The sequence below is a fragment of the Montipora capricornis genome, chromosome 11, assembly GCF_036669925.1.
Source record: "Montipora capricornis isolate CH-2021 chromosome 11, ASM3666992v2, whole genome shotgun sequence".
Classification (NCBI taxonomy): domain Eukaryota; kingdom Metazoa; phylum Cnidaria; class Anthozoa; order Scleractinia; family Acroporidae; genus Montipora; species Montipora capricornis.
Genome location: NC_090893.1, coordinates 12,239,097 through 12,246,596, shown reverse-complemented (window position 1 = coordinate 12,246,596; position 7,500 = coordinate 12,239,097). Strand labels below are relative to the sequence as shown.

Below are 7,500 nucleotides of genomic sequence, written 5' to 3'. Positions count from 1 at the left end.
GTTGCTACTCGGTGACGAAAGGGCCAGAGTATAGCATAAGCGCGCTCCAAGGAGACCACAAGAAGAGTCAGCAATGAGGCTGTCGTGAACAAAATAAGGAAACCCTCGCAAAGGTCAGCCGCAAGCATATGCATTGCCCGATTCATTGGAATCAGTCTTATTGTCGCATGAATCAATAGCGTTGCTCCAACTAGAAAATCAGCGACGCCAAGGTTGAGGAGTAAAGACCAAGCTCGTTTCAGTGAAGCTCTTTGATGGCAGAAGACAAAAACCGTAAAAGCATTCCCGATGCAAATGAAAATTTCTTCGATTGTACTAAGTGAGAAAAATGTCCAAATTAGTGCTTTGGACATCATGTTTTGGAGAGGTTTTTCACCCGCAACAAGCTCTGAGATCAACGAATTAAAATGGACAGGAGTCAGTCATTCTCTGTTGATGTGAAGGGTTCATCAATGGACAGTTCTCATGCTATAGCAAATTAATTAACTCCACTGCCAATACTTCCCTCATTTCAACATTGCTTTTTGGTATTAGTATATTGTTTTAGCCGACTTAATTAAACTACGTTTGTTGTTGAAATTTCATTAAAGTTTTTCAATACCAGCAGTTGGCTCAAATTGTCGCAAAAGGAAGTGTGACGAAGGGTTAGCTGGAGGCAATAAACAAGTTTAGCATCAAATTTAATGAAACTGCTGTGGCATAATTAATGAAAAAAAGATTCCTTGATGAAGCTGCAAAGTAACAGCTGTCCATTTCAGGTAATTTTGTTTCAGAGCTAATTATTAGTGGAACTCAATCTCTTTAAATTGTCAGACGCATCAGTTTGGGTGCTTTCCGCGGCTGATGTCTTTTGCGTAGGAAATACTTTCACAGTGGTCGTTTTTGGAGTAAGAGCTTCACGAAGAGAGGTTGCTATCCACTAACGAACCTCGCAGTTACCGATTCTCTTCTGAGAGCAACCGACATGAATGGTTACAAACAACCACCAAGGCCATAGCTGAATCGCCGAGGAGTTTCTACCTGTAACATACTGAGTCTATCGGCACCCTGTCGGCATATAAAAATTTAGATCGGGCACGTGCACATGCAGTTCTCCCTGTTTGGGTGCGTTCAACTCGCCCAAATACTTTGCCTGGATTTTTTTGTTTTGCCCCACTGTGGATGTGGAAAATAAGGTAGAAAACTTGGTTAAGAAGAACGATGCTTACGGTTGGTTTGAACAGTAAGAAAATTTGAAAAAGACAAAAATTCCCATTGACGTCGGCAAATAGAACTGATTATTATTAAGTCAAAATGACTTTTGTGCCTTAGTTTTATTTGCCGATGATCCTTGCTCACATAATGTGTTTAGTATTCTTCAAACTCCTCTTCTTCCTCTCCGCACCCATTTGGTGGGTCGGAAACTTCTCCATAATCCCTCTCCAGTGCAGCCAAATCTTCACGAGCTTCAGAGAACTCTCCTTTTTCCATACCCTCACCTACGTACCAATGGACAAACGCACGTTTGGCGTACATCAGATCAAACTTGTAATTCAAACGTGCCCAGGCCTCTACGATAGCTGTTGTGTTACTTAACGTACACAACATACACACAGCACGTTGAAACTTGGCCAAGTCTCCACCGGGGACAACCGTGGGGGGCTGGTAATTAATTCCAACCTGAAAACACAAATAAAGTTAAAAATCAATTTTGCGACATTACACAGTCGCCTAAAGGCAGCAATATTTGTAGCTGACGATAGACATTTTTCCAAGAGATCACAAACGTAAAATGGAGAAGTGATCATTGCACTAAACTGGATAATTAAAGTAATTGTTACTCCTTTGTACACACCTGAAAATTTCAGGTGGTTCCAAAGGGATTCAAAGCCATGATATCTGCGATGACGGTGCATTGCTCTACCAACTGAGCTATAAAGGCACGCAGTTGGGAGGAGGTCAATTTCTCGGGCTCATTAATTTGTTCCCTTGAAGGACTTTCTTTTCTTCCGCTCATCGAGTCCTTCACGAGAACAAATCAGGCTGGAGCCAAGAGACAATAAGCCGCGGCTTACTCTGGCCGCGGCTTACAAAAGACGCGAACACCCCGTATAAATGGTACGAAATCTACGTTCACGGCTTTCTCAAGCCGCGGCTTATCCTGGCCGGGGAGTTTATACTCGTATAAATAGGTCCTTTTGTGTATTATGTACGCCGCGGCCAGAGTAAGCCGCTGCTAATTATCTCTCGTATAAACGGCCCTATTTAAACAATAGAGTGTTTCTTCCGCGCGCCAGTTGAAAAACAGTCAAAACCCACTTAATGCAGGTCAATCAAATATTTATTCATGCGTACAGGCTGTCACAAATGTCAATAATTCGCAGCGTACATTGGCTAAAGAATAGCGTACAACTGTCAACTGTTTTTTCAGCGGACGACTACTATCCATTCAGGTATTTTCCTCCGACGGGCACTATTGGCTGACAGTGTCTCTCCGCGGACGAACACTATCGCGTCACGTGATCAATTTAAACCAATAAGAATCGGAGAAAATTTAGTGGTGAACTATAATGTCTAATAGTATTATTAGCCGTTACTGTAATAATTTTGCGATTACTCCAAGTTGCTCAGCCTGGAAAGTATGAATACACATTCCAAGAATGAAACTGATTGGTGAGAACGTTGTAGATATTTAGAGAGAAAACTGAAAATTCATCGTCAAGTGCTCTCGTCCTCCAAATTTGATCATTTCATGTCGTTGTCAAGACGAGAACGCCAAAGAAATAAATCATTAAATTGTCCAGATAAGTCCGACGATTACGTCTCCATTTCGTTCACGTCTATAACCCGCGCTTCAAGATACATTCCTTTAAGATCACAAATACACCAGAGAGAATTTAGTTCACAAATACTTTGAAGCCAGTTGGGCACCAGTCCACGAACTGAATGGTTCGCTTGGTCTTGATAGTAGCCACAGCTGCATTCACATCCTTTGGCACCACATCACCACGGAACAGTAGACAGCAAGCCATGTACTTGCCGTGGCGGGGGTCACACTTCACCATCTGATTGGCTGGCTCAAAACAAGCATTGGTAATTTCAGCAACTGTAAGCTGCTAATGGTAGGCCTTCTCAGCAGAGATGACAGGCGCATAAGTGACCAATGGAAAGTGAATACGAGGGTAGGGCACCAAGTTGGTCTGCAATAACAGCAACATTTAATTAAGGGTTAAGAAACAATTAATCTTCTAGTATCAGAAAAAACAGCGAGTGTTTGAGAGGAACCTGAAACTCAGTCAAGTCAACGTTAAGTGCGCCATCGAAGCGCAGTGAGGCAGTGACGGAGGAGACGATCTGGCCCAGCAGGCGCTTCAAATTGGTGTAAGTTGGCCTCTGGATGTCCAAGTTACGACGGCAAATATCATAGATGGCTTCATTGTCGACCATGAAGGTGCAGTGAGAGTGTTCCAAGGTGGTGTGAGTGGTCAGAATGGAATTGTATGGTTCCACTGCAGCTGTAGCAATCTGAGGTGCTGGGTAGATAGAGAACTCCAATTTGGATTTCTTGCCGTAGTCAACAGACAGACGTTCCATAAGCAGAGAAGTAAAACCAGAGCCAGTTCCACCACCAAAGGAATGGAAGATGAGAAATCCTTGAAGGCCAGTGCACTGGTCAGCCTTAGCAAAAACAAACAATTTGGGAATATTAAGGAAATGATATTGTGAAATGAAGGAGATGCACGATTTAAATTTAAAGACCTTCAATGGTTGGCCTTTTAACCCTTAACTGTTGTTGGTGAGAGTGCAAAGCCTATTTTAAGGTGTCATGTCCCGCAGAATCAGGGTAATTATCTTTTCCTTCGGGCATCGATGCCGCCCTCCACTCCCTCCCCCTACTCTTTCCCCCCACCCTCCCCTCAGTCAATTGCATTTCTTTTTACTGTTGTTTTAGCTTCAGCACACCATTTTCATAGAAAATCCATTTAAGCTTGTTCCTAGCAGGAAAAGCTCGAAAAACAAACGAAATCGCGTGTACAGCTATTCTTGCCATTGGAGTTTTAGACAGTTACAGTAGCGCTTCCAATTGTATATTTATAGAAGCCTTACTTGAAGTAATAAATAAGAATTCGTGCATAGTTTCGGCCGAGGTACCGATTTTCTGATCTTGTCAAGAACGATATCAATCATTTCTTTTCCAACTGTGTAATTTTCTTTTAACGTCCGAGGAAATTAAATGAGGAAGCGCTCCGCTTTATATTCCATGTGATTATTTCAACTTCGTTCCCTTTTTTCCCAAAACGAACGGAAAGGTCCTGGGAACGAGGTTGCTGATGAGTACAAAGCAGTAGCCCATCATGGGCTCCTGGTACAAGCTTTCTACAATCTGGGCTCAGTTTTGTTCAAAGCACGATTTAGCTAATTCCAGGTTTGGGTGAAATTTGAGTCCAGTTTATAATTAGTTGCTCTTCCATAAAAATATTTCCAAAAGATTTTCATCCTAAAGTTTTGACTGGAATGAATTAAACTTTACTTTTAGCATAAAATTTGATTTTAAAAAACCTCAACGAGCGACATGAACATTTCGATAAGCTTCTAATCCAAGGTTAGCTTTAACCGGCTTTCGAACAACCAGGCCCTGAAGGGAAATCGAATGGGGACATATGCTATTTAAGTTTACTTTACAGCCTTAACATGCTTATGAATTTCCATATTACTGGGTTGCCTATGGGCAAACCCAGTCGAGGTCTTCGTTTAGTTTGTTTGTTTTCTCTTTTTTCTTTTTTTCTTTTTCCGTGTCGGTAAAAGTCTTGCCTGTCACTCCCCTGGTAAGTGGTGTCTTTGTGTATAGAGCCTTCTGTGCGTATTTTCTTAGGATCGAGAGGGTAGTGGAACTGCGTAGATTTCTCTGGTGGACACAGTAGAATCATTAACTTAGCCTGCAATGGCGTCGAAAGTCATGCAACGCAAATGGCGTTTTAGTGGATCCTTAAACAAAATATACCCTTATGGAGCTCAATAATGGAAAGTCAGTTGGATAAACTAGGCATGAATCTCAAAAGCGACGAGTACTGGACTTCGACAACAATCTATCGCCCGTCGAGACGAAATCAAAGTGAGCAGTATTTACCTGAAGTACATGGTAATTTGACACAATTGAGTTTCTTGTCTTCACGCACGCAATGAAATAGGAAGAGGTTTTCGCCTCTAAGAGCAAATATGTTGTTTGTTTCAATAAAATTTTCGCTGGAAAAGGATTCTGTGGTATTTTCTGCCTTTGTGAATTATAATATCATGTTGTGTATTGAATTTTCGAGGTTAAGATTCAAATGTGATATGGGAGAAGTTTTTTAGTATTGCTCTGTAAGCAGGAAGGGTTCACAGGCCTGTTGGAAGCGTTCTTGAGTTTCAACAAAATGAGCCCCAAAATCAGTGAAAACTTGTGACGCAGATGAATAATAAAGTAGCTGCTATTTCCAAAATGATGGAATACCTGGTGATAAATAACGTCGTACGCGTCTTGGAGAGTAAAAAAAAAAGACTTTGCATAAACAAGAGTTGGGCGATTGTCATCTTTGTTTTGACTTCGCTCATTTCATTGTCAAACTTTATAACACTTGACAGAAAAAGAAACTTACAAAAACCCGGTATCTTGCCATCATTTGACACAGATGCTTCACTGTTTGGCGAGTAAACATGCCGCGGTAACTTAATCACGGCGCCCGCTGAATTCCGGCCATGTCACTTTTGATTTTGCGATTTATTTGAACGTAGCAAAAATCTCCCAAAATGTTTGTCGCTGATCGTAACTTTTTATATTCTATATTCACGGTTCAAAATTAATGTTGTTTTCATGTCGTAAATATTTTATTCTCGATCGACCGTCCGGGAAACTTCCTTCTGCTCTTTCTGAAAACTGTGTATCAATATTTATTTGCTTTTTCATCAATATTTGTTTTGCATAAAGCAAGCTAACAGAATCTGTACCTTGCTGAGTTCGCATTTGTTAGCGTTAATAGTATTTTCGGTCAGATGTTTCTGTTTTTTTATGAGGGGTTTATTGTTTTGGTCTCCCATCCCAACACTAACCCCGCGAAACAGGGCTTGACTTCAGTGAAGTTTTAGTATTACAAAGTTTTCGGATGCTCATAGGGCACACTTGTGGTGAAAAGAAGTTGTGAGGGAACTTGAAAATTATCAACATGTCAGCCCATAAGCCAATGTTTCTCGCTTCTCTTTTATTTATTATTCTTCAGAGACTGGAATGCTGTATTTCAATACCACACAATTCAGTGCCTTCTGATTTTCTGTAGCACGTACCACAGGCAAGCCAGTGTATGCTTCACAGAAGCATCTAGTTTGATTTGTTTTTGCTTTAAATCTACAAATTATTTGCTGGTTAGATCTCCCAAGATCCGGCGCTTCAATTTTGTTCAGCTTGCCCTTGCATAAGAAAATGTCTACAAAGAAAATTTAGATTAATTTGCTTTGTTTTAGATGTCCCAGTGCGCAATTTGCGTTCCAGTATGGCGGTTTTTGTACAATGTGATCATTGTCCTGCAAAGGGCCCATCAGTTCTCAAAAAAAAAGAAGTTCTGGCTTCGCCTCCCATAACGTTATCTTACGTCCACGAACGTATCCTGCTTTTTCGATCCGCTTTCCTGGAAAATCGTGAGATGGGGTTTTCAGAACCTTCACAGTTTAGAAATTTGAAAAATTGCTTACCATTGTTGCCGTGTATCCAATGTCTCTCAGCGCCAAGGCCGCTACCTAGTGCCCTATGGCAATTCTTCCTCAGGTACGTGAAAAAGACGAGCAATAGAGCAGAACAATATTTTTACCTGGGTTCAATCAAGGATTCCAGCTAAGACTTCAAATCTTTACTCCGATAATTAAATTCGAAACTCTCCCTCTAAAGTACGGTAAATGTTTTGAACTATTGGTAGTCACTTGTCTCGACAAAGGTGATAAATAATAAAAGTTCAGCCAAAAGAGTGGCAAAACGTCCATCGAGGTACCGCAGCAGGTTCCACTTTAATGTTCTCAATTCACGACAACAAGTGTAACAGACAACAATTTGTGGGGTCATGGGGTTAGAGGTGAAGCACTCCCATTAGCAGGTCATCAAAAGGCAGGTTACTGAATTGTCCGGCAAGGAGAGGTCGCGACCCTCTCCAACGGATTATAAATCCCCAAGGCTATGACAACAAGTTGGCAATGCAAGATTACAAACCTCGCCAAGGGGTTGCAATCTCTAAGGCCACAATCCTGTAAAGAGGGTTACAATCCCTCACATGAGCTCGAGGGGAGGTCCTTATCCTGTCTAGGGTTTCGCCCCCTGCTTTCTATGGTAACCGTGCGTGGTCAGGCACACAACCCTGTTACGGTAAGTTTGTGGGGCAAATGGTGACCCACGTGGGAACACTTTATCCCCACCCATATTTTATTTCACATGATTGACTAGATCATTATTTTACAAAGCGTAAAAGGGGATTTAATCATTCGTATTAGAAAAGAGTGCCA

The 7,500-nt window shown here is 41.5% G+C and overlaps 1 pseudogene; it reads right to left on the bottom strand.

Moving 5' to 3' along the window:
- Positions 1–360: 360 nt before the first annotated feature.
- LOC138023089 (tubulin alpha-1D chain-like) overlaps positions 361–7,500 on the bottom strand; it is a 7,684-nt pseudogene continuing 544 nt past the window's right edge.